Source organism: Callithrix jacchus, chromosome 19 (genome assembly GCF_049354715.1).
Source record: "Callithrix jacchus isolate 240 chromosome 19, calJac240_pri, whole genome shotgun sequence".
NCBI classification, from domain to species: Eukaryota; Metazoa; Chordata; class Mammalia; order Primates; family Cebidae; genus Callithrix; species Callithrix jacchus.
The window spans coordinates 10441088-10458474 of NC_133520.1; positions in this window are offsets into that span (position 1 = coordinate 10441088).

Below are 17387 nucleotides of genomic sequence, written 5' to 3' on the forward strand. Positions count from 1 at the left end.
AAGAGAGATAGTGCTTTGTATGTCATATTGACTGCTGTACCTCCATTATATTAAACAGTACATGATATAGCAGGATATTTAATGCATATATGTCATATTTAGTGCTCAATGTCAGATGAAGGATACTGACTCAGCCTAGTTCTAGTTGAGTGACTTCGACAAGTCATTTAACATCTTAGAAACTTGCTTTCTTCCATGTAAAATAGAAAAAAAACATAACTTTTCCCTTCAGCACAATGTATTAAATGTTATGGAGATTCAGTAAGATTATATAGGCTAAAGTACTTTCTAAACTACAAAACAATATATAACTATTTGAAAACTGCAAACTATGCTGAGAAAACAGTTACTTAATGTAACAGTATAAATGTATATACTTAATGTTACAGTATAAATTAGAAATTGGGAAGCATGACTGATATTAGGATGAATAGAATTAAGATTAACAGGAAGGCAGAGAACTTCTATTCTTTTGGCCTTTATTTTAATAAGAACAATACATGTGACTGGTTTATTGAACTGTGTGAACTCACTGTAAGATAATTTGATTTTCCTGCAGTTGGTGGGTTTAGCTATGCTTTGTTGAATCACAACACTCTGAGATGATTTCCTTAACCCTTTGTTTTTTGCTCATATTGGCTGGAGAACCCAGGAAAGTCAGTAAATTGGGGTGACATCTGGGGAGAGACAAGAGAAGTTCTATCATTCCTAATAAGCCATGGAGAGTTTATAAAGAAAAAAAATATATAACTCCCATTATTTTACGTCCTAACAATGTGGGTGCTCCCAACCCCCACTGTCTTCAATATTGGAACTTAAGCCACAATCCCCAGAAAATGAGGGATTGAATTTCACTTATTGAGTGCTCTCTGTGTGCCAGATACCGTAATAAATAATTTATATAAGTTATATTATTTAGCTTTTACCTATCTGGGAGGTGGGTAGTATTGCTCAAGATGATATCATTTATAAGTTGTAGAGTCATTTTATATAATTTATTGTCATTGAAATTGTGAGGTATATGGGTAAATTTCAATAAAATGAAACAGACTGCATTATAGCATTGAAGATTCCTATGCAAATTTCCCTAAAGCAAATATGTCTAGATATCTTCAAACCACTCATTTAAATCTAGTGCTATAAAAATAACAAAATCATCATCTAACTATGATTTATGTAAGCGATTGACACGTGGTTCCTGATGCTTAGAAAGAATCCCAGGAGCTGTTTCAATTAGTACATCAATGACACATCATGTTCTTCATTGAACCACTCTGATGAGAAATATACTAATTATTAATATAAAAACATATGATAGTTCCTAGTCATCATCTTATAGAAGATTTAAAGCACAAGGTTATAAACATGATCTATCAAAAGAATAAATTGAGATGTGCATCTGGTAATAACAAACTGACAGTTTAGGCCAACGTTCATTAATAAAAGATAGTTTTGCTGGGTAAGAATTAAAAAATCTAGGTTAGAGGTTATTTTGTGCCAGCACATTTGGAGATATTATTTCACAATATTCCTGATTCTGTAGTTGCTACCCAGACATCTCCTATAAGACTCTTATGTTTCCTTTGTACACAGTTCACATTCCTCTCCAGCTGTTTTAAGATTTTCTTTTCATCAATTCCTGGGCAAGATGGCCAAATAGGAACAGCTCCAGTCTGCAGCTCCCAGTGAAACCAACACAGAAAGTGAGACACTTCTGCATGTCCAACTGAGGTACATGGTTCCTCTCATGGAGACTGGTTAGATAGTGGGTACAGCCCATAGAGGGCAAGTGGAAGTAGGGTGGAGCATTGCCTCATCCGGGGAGCACAAGGGATCAGGGAACTCCCTCCCCTAGTCAAGGGAAGGCATGAGGAACTGTGCCATGAGGGACCATGTTATCTGGCCCAGATACTATGCTTTTCCCATGGTCTTAGCAACCCAAAGAGCAGAAGATTCCTTTGGGTGCCTATACCACAAGGGCCCTGGTTTTCAAGCACAAAACTGGGTGGCCATTTGGGCAGACACTGAGCTAGCTGCAGGAGCTTTTCTCATATTCCAGTGGCACCTGGAACACCACTGAGACAGAACCATTCATTCCCCTGGAAAAGGGGCTGAAGCCAAGGAGGCACATGGTCTCGCTCAGCAGATCACACCCCCATGGAGCCCAGCAAGCTAAGATCCACTGGCTTAAAATTCTCCCTACCAGCACAGCAGTCTGAAATTGACCTGGGATGCCTGAGCTTGGTGGGGAAGGGGCATCTGCCATTACTGAGGCTTGAGTAGGTAATTTCCCCCTCAGAGTGTAAACAAAGCCTTCAGGAAGTTCAGACTGGGCAGACCCCACCACAGTGCCACAAAGCAGCTACAGTCAGACTGCCTCTCTAGATTCCTTCTCTCTGAGCAGGCCATCTCTGAAAGAAAGGCAGCAGCCCCAGTTAGGGGCTTATAGATCAAACTTTCATCTCCCTTGGACAGAGCACCTGGGAGAAAAGGTGGCTGTGGGCACAGCTTCAACAGACTTAAAGGTTCCTGCTTGCTGTCTCTGAAGAGAGCAGCAGATGTCCCAGTACAGTGCTGGAGTTCTGCTAAGGGACATACTGTCTCCTCAAGTGGGTCCCTGATCCCATGCTTTCTGACTAAGAGACATCTCCTGGCAAGGTAAACAGATGCCTCACACAGGAGAGTTCCAGCTGACATCTGGCAGGCATCCCTCTGGGAGGAAGCTTCCAAAGGAAGGAGCAGGCAGCAATCTTTGCTATTCTGCAGCCTCTGCTGGTGATACCCAGGCAAACAGGGTCTGGAGTGGACCCCCAGCAAACTCCAGAAGACCTGCAGAAGGGTGTGACTATGAGAAGGAAAATAAATAAACATAAAGCAATAGGATTAACATCAACAAAAAGCATTACCATGCAAAAACTCTATCTGAAGGTCACCAACAGCAAAGACCAAAGATAAATCCGTGAAGATGAGGAAAAAACAGCCCAACAAGGGTGAAAATTCCAAAAAACAGAATGCTTCTTTTTCTCCAAAGGATGACAACTCCTTCCCAGCAAGGGAACAAAACTGGACAAAGAATGAGTTTGACAAAATGACAGAAGTAGGCTTCAGAAAATGGGTAAAAACAAACTCCTCCAAGCTAAAGGAGCATGTTCTAACCCAATGCAAGGAAGCCAATAACCTCAATAACAGGTTAGAAGAATTGCTAACTAGAATATCTGATTTAGAGAAGAAAATAAATGACCTGATGGAGCTGAAAAACACAGCACAAGGACTTCATTAAGCATATACAAGTATCAATAGCCGAATTGATCAAGCAGAAGAAGGGATATCAGAGACTGAAGATAAACAATAATATGAAGTGTTAAGACAAGATTAGAGAAAAAAAAGAATGAAAAAAAAAAATGAACAAAGCCTCCAAGAAATACAAAACTGTGGAAAAGACCAAACCTACGTTTGACTGGAGTAACAGAAGGAGACAGGGAGAAGGGAAACAAGCTGGAAAATACACTTCAGGATATTGTCCAGAAGAACTTCCCCAACCTCACAAGACAGGCCAACCTGCAAATTCAGGAAATACAGAGAACACCACAAAGATACTCCTCAAGAACAGCACCCTAAGACATATAATTGTCAGATTCATCAATATTGAAATGAAAGAAAAAATGTTAAGGGTAGCCAGAGAGAAAGGTCGACTTACCCACAAAAGGAAGCCCATCAGACAAATAGCAGATCTCTCTGCAGAAACCCTACAAGTCTGAAGAGAGTGGGGGCCAATATTCAACATCCTTAAAGAAAAGAATTTTCAACCCAGAATTTCATTTCTAGCCAAATTAAGCTTCATAAGTGAAGGAGAAATAAAATCTTTTACAGATAAGCAAATGCTGAGAGATTTTATCACCACCAGGCCTGCCTTACAAGAGCTCCTGAAGGAAGCATTAAATATGGAAAGGAATAACCAGTACCAGCCACTGCAAAAACAAACCAAAATGTAAAGACCATCGACACTATGAAGAAACTGCATCAACTACTGGGCACAATAACTAGCTAGCATCATAATGACAGGATCAAATTCACACATAACAGTATTAACCTTAAATGTAAATGGGCTAAATGCCCCAATTAAAAGACACAGACTGGCAAATTGGATAAAGAGTCAAGACCCATCAGTGTGCTGTACTCAGGAGACTCATCTCATGTGCAAAAGGCACACACAGGCTCAAAATAAAGGGATAGAAGAATACTTACCAAGAAAATAAAAGCAAACAAACCAAAAGCCTTTGCTCTGTATTACCACCTAATGATGTAAATGTAGGGTTTGTAAACGTCACAAACTTATAGGCAATACAGAGCTATGTCCTACTAGTCTTTTTATTTTGACTTGCATGAAGTCACTGCAAATTGAAGTGTCAGTCAGTACCGGCATTTAAAATATATCTACATCACTTCGCTGGTGCAAAGCTGTTTCAAGATAAGTGTAATGTTGTTGAGTTTGTGTTTTCTAAGTGAGGTTCAATGGTACCATGGAGCATGACCTGAGGGTGTGGAACCTTCTCAGGCTGGATCTGTCTCTTGCAGTCTCCCTAGGACTATTCTAAGCCACCCACTCCCCTAACACTCTGGGCCAACCCGGCTTTCCCTCAACCCTGCCTTGTGACCACACTTGGCTTGGAAGGGGTATGAGTAGAGGCCTGGGAAGGTAGGGTGCAGTCATGCTTGCATGCCCAGAGGTAGCCACCCTGTAGTAGACTGCAGCTAGACAGAGACCATATCTCCCTGAAAGTAAACCTCTTACCCATCTTTGATCCAGGTAACCGGCACCATTAGGTGCAAAGTTTCAAAGATACTTGTGGGGTTGCCAATCTGCCTTAAGTTGGAGTGGGGCAGGTAGGAAAGAGAAAGGCAGAGCTCACTTCTTTAGATCCTGCCCCTGGCCTGGGTTCTGCACATGCATTCAGTGGTTGGGCCGGTGGAAGGGGAAACCCAGTGGCTGTCAGGTCCAGCAAGTGTGTGAGAGACTCATGAAGGGCAGACTCCCAGGAAGTAGTGTGGGGCTGTCCTCCCAACTCCAATCTCCCTACCAAGCGCTCCCTCACCTGGCTCCATGCCAGTGAGGGGAATCCTGTCTTCCTTCTTCTATTTTTTTTCTGGGTCTGGCTTGTGTTTGTCTCTTTGGGTCGGCTCTAGGGGTTGAGCCACAAAATGTAGATGGTATAATTTCAGTGAGTTTGCACGCAAGTTAAATGCTCTGATGTTTGTATTTAAAATTGGAGTTGCACAAGATAAAGAGTAAGATTCATGCTAATAATTTTAAATTTCCTTACTTAGAACAGCCTTAAAGAACAGATAACAGCATTACAAGAGAGAGACCCTGGAGGAAGGAAAAGTATTTCACATGTATATTTCACAGTGTTTTGTCTGCTTTTTGTAAAAGGGGCATTTTTATTTTGCTCTGAGCCATCCAGATTATGCAGCCCGCCTTGGTAATATGTCACACTGTTCTAACACTGAGCTCCAGGTTCTGAGTGACAGAAGTAGTAATGTGTTTTTAAGACATTTATTTACTTTTTTGTGTGTGATATTCAAGAAGGCTGTCTGAAACACAGGGCCTGGGCCAGGGGCTCCACTTTCCCAGGTCCAAGCACAGAACTGAACAAAGACCTAAACACAAACCAGCTCTGATTTCTGAGGCACGACAAGAGTCAGTAACTTATTGCGATGCTGAAGGAGAATCTGACTGTGTTGACCATATTATAAGAGAGTAGAAATATGCACAAATCAAGACAAAATGAGAATTCTAAGTTTTTTACTTTTCCTCTGACTTAGAGGGTATGTGTACTCCATTGTAGAAAACCTTATTTGGTCAGCATTTGACATTGGTAGGATTTTTGAACAAATACATATTTATAAGCACAGCCACTGAAGTTTTATTACAATGATGTTTTTGCTTCTTTTTTATGATTTTGTTTTGGACATTAGTAAGATTGGCACTTCACAAAAGATGTATATAATGTCTCTTCGTAGTCCCTCATGGAACATAGCATAGTGACTTTTATTAAACACTCAGAATTTAATATAAACTCACTGAATTTATTTAAAGTTTACTTACTTTGGTGATTGGAATATTAATACATTTCAACTCTGAAAAGCTTTTAATTTTAGAACAACTTGCCTCTTACTAGATGCACTCAAATATTTCTCAATAATTGAAGTTGTACATGTCACAAACAATTGTGAATTTTACTTTTATCTCAATCTCATACCACCACTCCCCACCTCCCAAAAAGTTCTCCAAAAAAAAAAAAATCACAAGTGGAAAAACAGCCCATATAAGAAAGCAATTGAGTCCTCAAGTTACAACACTGCACGGGCAATTATTGAGCCCTGGAAATTAAATTTAACTCCCTTTACTCTAACAGTGTCTCTGACACTTTTTAAACTGGCATTGCTGCAGTCAAACAACAGTTAAATAATAGGACATATTGTTGGTTCAGTTTTTATAACATGGTATTGTTCTTTCCTCAACTTCTTAATCAATATAGGGGGAGAAAATTCATCTACCACTTCCCTTCATTGCCTGAAATCATATTCTCACACTTCCGCACATATGTTTCAGCCACCTTGGCCCTCAGGATTCATTTTGAATTTACCATTTTAGGATTCCAGGGGACGCGTGAAAGGTCCAGGCCCTACCCTTCTGGTCATCTGCTCCAATTCCAAACAGCATGGACAAAAAGGCTCCTTTTTAGAATGGTGATTTGGCAACACCTTATTTCAAACTATACTTTTCCCTGTGTAGATACAGAGCTATGCCCTACTTTCAACTATCATTTCAATGCCCTGCCCAAAGAGGAGTGCTTCACTAGTTCAGACTCAAGTTCCTACTCTGTCTTGCATCAGCCATTGTTGTCAGAGGAATTTCACTTCCCCTCTGTATTCCCATCAGAGAAATAATGGAAGGCGTTTGGCTACTTGGCCATTTGCACTCCAACTTTTCACAAGCTCTTAAGGGAAATAGGAGCAAATGATGGATAACATATTAAAGGAGATGGATGATGAGCAAATGAGAATGTCAGCTAGATTTTCATACTCTACAGGGCATGGTAAATGTAGTGCTTTGTTTGCATTTTTTTTAAAAAAGCATATCCATCTGTTGAGGCTCAGAAAATGATGCATGAGCTTCCAGGCACCATGCTGATGTTTTTGAGGTCAGGTTGATGAAATTGAATGGAACTTCAGATTTAGTGTTAAGAGCCATGAGGGCCAAACTTGCACTCTTTAAATCTGTCACGTTTAGCAACTATCAGCAGGAAAATGAACTTTCCGTTGTCTCATTGAGACAATTAACTTGTTTTCATTGTCCCAGAGTACTTTCCTTCCTCCATCCAGCCAAACCCTCCCTACTTTTTAGTCTCTTCCCCAAAAACCTCCTTACGATACTGTAGCCAAGAGAAATCTTCCCCTCTTCTACACTTCCATCATTTGCTTTCTATAATACTTAATAGAAATCAATCTTCAGTGCTTTGTTGCAATTCTTTTACTATTCTTGTATTCTATTCAGTTATTATCATTTAGGTTGCTTGATACTTTTAACTGTGTAACTTATATTGTATTCATGCTCTGTCTCCTCAAATTATTCATTCCTCAAAGGACTTAATGAGCTCTACCACAGTACTTCAATAACTTATCCTTTTGTCATATTAATGTATTTTATATTTATTTATTTTTTGAGACGGAGTTTTGCTCTTGTTACCCAGGCTGGAGTGCAATGGCATGATCTCGGCTCACCGCAACCTCCGCCTCCTGGGTTCAGGCAATTCTCCTGCCTCAGCCTCCCGAGTAGCTGGGATTACAGGCACGCGCCACTGTGCCCAGCTAATTTTTTGTATTTTTAGTAGAGACAGGGTTTCACCATGTTGACCAGGATGGTCTCAATCTCTCGACCTTGTGATCCACCCGCCTCGGCCTCCCAAAGTGCTGGGATTACAGGCTTGAGCCACCGCGCCCAGCCTATATTTATTTATTTCTAACTCTCCTTACTAGAATGTAGTCTCTGAGAAGGCAATGACCTTGTATTTATCTCATAACTTTAGAAGCATCAGCAGTAATGCCTAGCAAATTATAGGTGCTCAATAGATGTGTTGGATGCATGAATGAATGAGTGAATAACTAAGTTGTGTCTTCCTCTTTCATTTAGATTGTAATGCTTTTAGCATTTGCCTTAACAAAGCTAACATAAATCATAACCGACATGGAGGTTAGAAGTTTAGTGTTTGTAATCATACAGGTATGTCTTCAAATCCTCTTCATTATGTACTATCATTTTCTCGCTATCTGATATTGGTCAAACCACTAAACCTCTCTGCCTCAGATTCATCTCATTTCATAATAACAACATCTGCTTCATAAAGTTGATATATTAAATAAGATATGGTCAATAAATTCTTGACATGCAATAACTGCTTAACAGTTCATTGTACAAACCTGTGCTGACTACTTACAATGCTGAGGGCACAGTGGTGGGAAAAACCCTAGTGTTCAATTAATGCTATTTATTGTATGCAGCTACTCACTGGTAGGTAACAAGTGTCTTGCTGAACATTCCTATTCAGATGGGGCATTCAAACATGGGTCTAGTATAATTTTATGCCAGAATCAGCAGAAAGACCAGAAGTAGCAGAGATGCATTTCTTGGCATCAATGAGATGAACTTAGAAATCAGGGATGGTAAGTACAGGTTACAATATGCCCGTGCACCCAAGCAGATCAAGTGTTAGAACCAATAAATATGGGTAATGAATACATTAAAGGCAAGTGTCAGAAAAAGCAGAGGTCCAAATACAAGACAAAAGGTACAGACCAGGAGATAAGAATATGAATACTAGTAAGCCCAGGATGACAATGTGGCCCCTTCTGTAGGTGACTTCTGCATGGAGAGAAATTCCTTATCAGATGCAACTGAAATTTCTCAATCTAAAAAAAATCAGTTACTGACAAATCCATACAAGTTTTTTAGATATATATGTTAAAATTTTATTTTTACTAAAACATGAATGTACCCATCCTTGAAGTAGGACCAAGGCATTTCATTTGCATATAATCTATTATGGTCTGTTGCCCTGATTATCCTTTCTTGTATAAACCACACACCACATTCATAATGTATGGGCTATAATTTTGAGTTTCACTTTCTTCAAAGTGAACCAAGAATTTAAGACACTTACCAAAAAAAAAAAGACAGTATAAAAATGTTCTAGGAGTTTTTAAAATTTCTTTTCCAAGTTTTGTTTCACCCACACCAACTGTATAGACATATTGTAGCCCTCAGATGTTATCAAGTCTTTCTGAAACATTCGATTCCTATTTCACAGAACAGTTCTCTATGTTTGTGCACTATATTCAATCAGCTAAAGTAAAAGTTAATTAAGTCGCATAACCACCAGGACAAGTGTCACTTGTTTAAATTTATGTTTGGAAACAAAACTCAACTGGTGACTGTCGAGTGAGAGCAGTGGGGTAGAAGTCTGGGGTGGGGTGTGTCCCAGAGAGTGGTTAACTGGCTGTGAACATTCAGCAGAATGTTGGCGTGAGCCATTATGCTTTCCAGAGGAGTAAGGGTGTCCGATTATATAACAGGCTGGTTAAATGGAGGCCTATTAACAAGCCTTCTATTCTACCTGGTGACATGTAATTTGGTTCCACTCCAACTTAAGTTGGCAGTCCTTTTGAATAAAAATAAACAGCCAACAAACAAAAACATCTTGATGATATTTCCATCATCCCTGCTCTCACTATTTGAATGTACTACAAATATTTTAAAAATATCAACTTTAAGAGAAGCGAGTTATCAGCCTGGCCCAGATGTACCCAGATGTCTTGGCTCAACCCTATCTGAGACTAAAAGACCAGGGTGAAGACTGGAATTAGATGGACCACAGAAGGCCTCTGGCAACTGAGGTAATATCTTTATTCCAGGCTTAATCCTTAACCTATTTATTCTGAAAAAGGAAATAGCTTCAGGAGAGCTGTGCTAAACAGATCATGAATAATGGCTGATGGGAGGAGATGTAGACAGAAGTAAGCAATTGTGACTGGAGTCACAAGCTGACTGGTGGCTTTCATTGAGTTCTGTGAGTCTGTGTGCATTTTATACTTGAGAATTTCATTGCTTGCTACTTGCTTGGAAATTACACAGTGGGCAAGTCATTAAGCAAAACACAGGTTTAGTGAACATCATAATTATTCAAAAATGTTTTGGTTACCTCTTTACAATGGTAGAAAAAAAAAATTCAAAGTTAGGATAAAATGTCTGTTCATCAATAATTCGCTCAACATCCTTGAAAATAGTTGAATTGGTGACCCCCTCTCCTTAGGACCATCAATTTCTCTCACCAAGAGTAATTCTAGTGAAATTGGCTAAGCATTCACATGTCTATGTTCTCCAATAAATTTCAACTCTCTAACCAATCAGGTGATAAGTGTAGATGAAATAAAATGAGAATTCAAAAAGTGGACAAATTTTGTCAAGATTTTTATATTGAATTAAAGCATCGTGGCTTATCCTAAAACCATAAATAGGGGGTTATTTCTTTCCATTCTCTTGGGAACTGTGCCTTGGTATTCAGCATCAGAGGGTGTAAGATTTATTTTTCTAGATGAGATATATCCTAGAGAAATTGGCAGGCATGCAAAAAGTGAGAGGTAAGTATTTAAACGTTCTTACAAACTTAGAAAAACTTACTTTATTGTTCTGTTGCCTTGTAACAAACAGTCATCAGAACCGTGTTTTAACCTATTCAATCCATCAATAACTCACCTCTGTGATCGACATACTTTCAGAAGCCAACCAACCAGTGCCAGCACCTCCCTTCTGAAAGTCAGAAAACCAAGGACAGACTCATTCTAGTCAACATGCCTCTGAGCTCCAACAAATCAATACCAATATCACCCAAGTAAACATGCTCTGGAGAAGTAAACATACTTGGGTCTCTGGAAGTCCACCAAACCATGAGCAATATTTCCCGAAAACCCTACTTGAGATGAGCAGTCTGCTGAATGGTATCTTATCTTGTGACCTAATGATAACACAAGCATAATAAGGAGGAATAACCACTTTTAAACATAGTATTATTTCACTCGATGCTGATCACAGCCATGTGCAATGGATATTATTCCTTTAGAAAGGAAGTAAAAAATGGAAACATAAATAACATTTACAAACATCTAAAAACATCTATTAATTTGTAGCCACCATATATAGCACTTATCTTTTTTTCATTTAAACCTCACCATTTTTTTATGAAGTAGATATAATCTACTCATTTTACAGTTATACATGAAGGTTAGCAAGATTAGCGGTAGGACCGAAACCCACACCTTCTAATGGCAGAGCCACAATCCTCTCTAGGAGAATAATGGTGATGAAGACTTAATCAGCACACAAGGCAAACAGGATCCGGAAGTTTGTGCTTATGTGTTTCTCTGGGTTTTCTCACATAAATCGTCACTAAGAAGCTCAAGCTAAATTTCCTCCATGCCCCAAGGTAACTAATTTGCTTTTCCTACATTTCTAAAATTAAAAATAATTTTCCAAAATCTTATATTAGATTCCAGTCCTCTTATGGTCTGAAAAAATTTAAATAATCTTGATAAAGAGCACTAAAAAAAAAGCACTTGCTGTTGTATTTTTTTTTTTTAATTAGGCTAGGTTTCCCAAGAATGAATTTCTAAGGAGAACGTCTTCTGTGGTATTAAAAGCAGCAATGGTATATTCCATTTTTAAATTTTCAAGTCCGATTTGACTTTTTCTGTCAATTTTTATTTTAGAATTAAGAGGTACACGTGCAGGTTTGTTACAAAAGCATATTATGTGATGATAAGGTTTGAGATTTGATTGAAATTGTCACCTAGGTAGGGAGCCTAGTACCCATAAGCAGTTTTTCAGCTCTCTCCCCTCCACTGTCTGTTGTTCCCATCTTTATGTCCATGTATACCCAGTGATATCTCCCACTGACAAGTGAGAACTTGCTGTATTTGGTTTTCTGTTTCTGCTTTAGTTCGCTCAGGATAATGGCCTCCATATGCATCCATGTTGCTGTAAAGAACATGATCTTCTTTTTATGGATGCATCGTATTTCATGGTGTATATGGACCATATTTTCTTTATCCAGTCCATTGTTGATGGGCACCTAGATTGATTTCATGTTATTGCTCTTGTGAATAGTGCTATGATGAACATGCTGAACATGCAGGGGCATGTGTCCTTTTGGTAGAACAATCTATTTTCCTTTCAGTATATATACCCAGTAATGGGATTGCTAGGTTGAATGGCAGTTCAAGTCTCAGTTCTTTGAGAAATCTTCAAACTGCTCTCCACAGTACCTGTACTAATTTACATATCTACCAACAGTGTATAAGTGTTCTCTTTTCTCTGCAGCCTTGCCAGCATCTGTTATTTATTTATTTTTTTTGACTTTTTATCAAAAGCCATTCTGACTCATGTGAGGTAGTATCTCATCATGGTTTTGATTAGCATTTCTCTGATAATCGGTGATAATGAGTATTTCTTCATATGTTTATTGGCTGCTTGAATGTCTTTTTTAATTATTCCTTTATTTTTTATTATTATTATAATTTAAGTTCTGGGGCACATGTATATGGTTTTTTGAGAAATATCTGTTCACATACTTTGCCCACTTTTACTTTTAGATGGAATTATTTATTTTTTGCTTGTTGATTTAAGTTCCTTATAGATTCTGGATATTAGACCTTTGTTGATTCAAATGTTCAATATTTTAACTTGAAAAATGACAAATAGATATAAAAATAGAATAAATAATAAATTTCATGTGCCTACCACCCAGATTCAGTAATTATTAACTCTTGGCCTTATTTAAACCACAACCCACCTACTTCCCTAAATCTGGATTATTTTGAAACAAATCTAAGTCTCAGATTATTTTATATGTAAATAATTCAGCATGTTTCTCTAAAAAATAATGCCTCTTTCAGACATATCGATAAAAATATTATCACTTCTTAAATTATGAATAATAATTCTCTACATCATCAAATATTCAATCACTGATCAATAGCAATGCCAATACTACTAATGCAGGATGTTTTGCTCCTTAGCTCAGCTAATATCTGGGTTCAAAAATTAGGCATGTAGACACATTGAAACATGAGGAGGGCAGAATTTATTAAAAGAAAGCTCTCAGCAAAAAAGAAGGGGTCCTGCCAATAGGCTCTCACCTCACAGACTGAATACCAGGCCACCACAGGTGAGTTGATACTTGGCTCCTGCCACTTCATGAGGCATGAATTCCTGGTGGCTCCACCCCATTCTTCCAGGGTGCATGAGGGCTCTTACTTTAAGCCACTCCACATTGATTTATTTTCCGAACTGTGCATGTGTTATGGACAGAATTTTTCATTGTGAGCATGTTTAGGCAAGCCCCGTGCACAATGACTTGGATGGCATTTGGCTGTCTCCTGTCGCTATCGCTACCATGAAAAAATACATGATATTAAAAGTTGTGGGGTGGGGCTGAGGTGGCCAAGTAGAAGCAGCGCCATTTGGAGGTTCCCATTAAAAAAAAAAAACATAGTAAGCATGTGAATCCTTCACCAGCAAGCAAGGTATCCAGGTTCTCTCATCAAAATTGACTAGAAAGCTGGCATGACCCATGGATGGAAGAAAGAGCAGTATGGTGTGGTGACCCACCTGAGAGCCACATGGGAATGGGGAAATCCCGTCCCTCAGCCAAGGGAGGCAGTGAATGAGTGTGCTACTCAGCCGCAGAAACTGTGCTTTTTCCATGGATCTGTCCAACCAATTGATCAGAAGATCCCACTTGTGAACTCATGCCATCAGGACCTAACATCACAACCTCAGAAAGTACAGAGTCTTACGGCCTCCCTACTGGAATCTGCTTAAGCTTACCAAACTCCCGGGGGACAGAGTAACCAGCACTGGCTGTGGCTGCCTGCTGCCTAAGCCCTTTGAGCTCTTTGGGGGAAGGAAGCAGACAGCACTGGGATTCCCAACTGCCTAACACATTAAGCTCCTTGGGTAGGGGAAGGGTAGAACCCATTTCTGTAGCTCCAGGCTATGCTCTTCCCCTGCTGGAGCCAGGGAGGTTGGATGGCTTGGTCCTAAGACTTGTCCCTACCGCCTAACACACTGACTATGACCCTCTGCAGCCAGAGTGCCTCTTCAATACTTCCTCAGTGGGCAGGGCTTCCCTGCAGGAGCTTCAATAACTCCAGCCAGAGCCTCAAGGACAGAATTCGGATCTCCCTGGGCCTAAGCCCCTAGAGGGAGGCTTGGCTGCCATCTCTATGGATCAGCAGACTTAGCCTCTCCTCCTGGTAATTCTGAGGAATCCAGGCAGCCCAGACAAGTGGGTTTGCCGCAGTGAAGCACATCATCTCCACCAAGGGACAAAGTGCTTCATTAAATGGGTCCTGTTTTCTATGCCACCCAATTTGGTGAGACTCTCCAACAGGGGGTTTTCAGATACCCTGTACAGGAGTGATCCTACTGGCATCAGGCTGATGCCCCTCAAAGGCAGAGGGCCCAGAAGAGTGAGCTGGCACCCATCTTTGCTGCTCTCCAGCCTCCTTGAGTGACCTCTCCAGACACAGGAGTGAATCAGTTGAATAGGACCTGAAATGAACCCTCAGCAAACTGCAACACCCTTCAGAAGGGGGATTTGACTACTGAAAGAAAAACAAGTAGAAAGCAACAACCAACAGCATCAACAACAACAAAAAGACCCCCCCAAAAACCCCATTCAATGGTCAGCAGCCTCAAAGACTGAAATTAGACAAACTCATGAATGTGGGAAAGAATCAATACAAAAATGTTGAAAACCCGGAAGACCAGAGTGCCTTTTCTCTTCCAAATGATTGCAATGTCTCTCCATCAAGGGTACATAACTAGACAGAGTATCAGATGAATAAATTTACAGAAGTAGGCTTCAGAAGATGTATAATAAAAAAACCACGATGAGCTAAAGAGCATGTTCTAACCCAATGCAAAGAAACTTGGAACCTTGATAAAAGGTTAGAGGAATTGCTAACTAGAATAACTACTTTAGAGAGGAACATAAATGACCTGATGGAGATGAAAAATATAGCATAAGAATTTCCTGAAGCACACATAAGTATCAACAGAAAAATTGACCAAGTGGAAGAAAGGATACCAGAGTTCAAAGACCAACTTACTGAAATAAAACATGCAGACAAGAATAGAGAAAAAAGAATTAAAATGAATGAATAAAGACTCCAAGAAATGTGGGGCTTCACAAAAAGACCAAACGTATGGTTGACTAGAGTACCAGAAGGAGACAGGGAAAATAGAAACAAGCTGGAAAACACACTTCAGGATATTGTCCAGGAGAACTTCCCCGACCTAGCAATTCAGGAAACATAGAGAACACTAATAAGATATTCCATAAGAAGATCAACCCCAAGACATAGAATCATCAGATTCTCCAAGGCTGAAATGAAGGAAAAACTGTTAAGGACAGCCAGAGAGAAAGCCAGGCAACCTACAAAGGGAAGCCTATCAGACTAACAGTGGACCTCTCAACAGAAACGCTACAAGCCAGAAGAGAATGGGAACCGAGATTCAACAATTGTAAAGAAAAGAATTTTCAACCCAGTATTTCATATCCAGTCAAACTAAGCTTTGTAAGTGAAGGAGAAATAAAACCCTTCCAGACTAGCAAATGCTGAGAGATTTCATTACCTCCAGGCCTGCTCAGCGAGAGCTCCTGAAAGAAGCAGTAAATATGGAAAGGGAAAACTGGTACCAGCCACTGCAGAAATGTATCGAAATATAAAAACCAATGACACTATGAAGAAAGTGCATCTCTAGTATGCAAAATAACCAAATAGCATCATGATGGCAAGATCAAACTAAATGGCCATGACTAAAACGTCATCAAACAATAGATGCTGTGAATCTGTGGCGAGATAGGAATGCTTTTACACTGTTGGTGGGAATATAAATTAGTACAACCATTGTGAAAGTATAGTGACTCCTCTAGGATCTAGAAGCAGAAATACCATTTGACCCAGCTATCCCAATACTGGGTATATACCCAAAGGAATACAAATCATTATATCATAAAGACATATGCATGCATATGTTTATTACAGCACTATTTACAATAGTAAAGATATGAAATAACCCAAATGCCCATCAGCGATAGACTGGATGAAGGAAATATAGTACATATACTCATGGAATACTATGCAGCCATAAAAAAGAATGAGATAATGTCCTTTGCAGGGACATGGATGAAACTGGAAGTCATTATCCTCAGCAAACTAACACAGGAACCAAAAACCTAGCACAGCATATTCTCACTCATAAGTGGGAGCTGAACATTGTAAACAGATGGGAGCAGAGAGGGGAAGAACACATACCAGGGCCTGCTGGGGGATGGGGGTGAGGGAAGGGGAACTTAGAAGACGGATCAATAGGTGCAGCAAACCACCACGGCACATGTATACCTATGTAACAAACCTGCACATCCTGCACATGTATCCCTTTTTTTTAAAAGAAATAAAGAAAAAAGAAAAAAAAATCACTGCATACGATTAGTGCAAGAAGCAAAAAATGTAGGGTTGTGTTTCATGGCTCTTTTTGTCTTTAAACTATATTTCATCCAGAACATACAGTTTACTACTATGTTGTAAAGTCGCTCAGTGAACTCTCGTCAGTAAGGTTATGCCAACAACTCAGTACATATTTAGGTTAGTCCATATGTTTCATTTTTCATGCAATTTCTAGGGATTGCTTATTCTTTTTTATATAATTTTAAAATTATGTAAAATATGTATATGGTGTCAATGTCAAATCTATTAAACAAGGCTTACTGAAAGAATTTAAATTTCTATTCCCGTGTCCTTCTCATTTCCTACCTTCCCTCTAGGTCATCATTTCTTTAAAAATTTAGGTATCTCCTTTCAGTTTTTAAACATAAGTGGATATGTATACATATTCTGTATATCCCCATTTTAGCTAAATGGTGAGTACTTTACATACTTTTCTCTCTATTCTGCATTTTTACTGAACCATATTTGCTAAAAGTCCTCTATTGAAATATGACATATCTAACTTACGGCAAAGTATTCCATTGAGCAAACATTACATAATTTGTAAAAGAAGTATCCCATAGCTATGATGAATACTGTTTTATTTTTATTTTTAAATTATATTTGTTTTTTAATCAAACTATCAGAAATAAACTGTACATATTTTTCACTTATTTGAAGGCTCTTAATAAGGCATGACATTTTCTTTGGAACCATCTAAAATATTACATATACTGTTTATATAAGCTGTTTTTATACTCTTAAGATAAACTCCAATT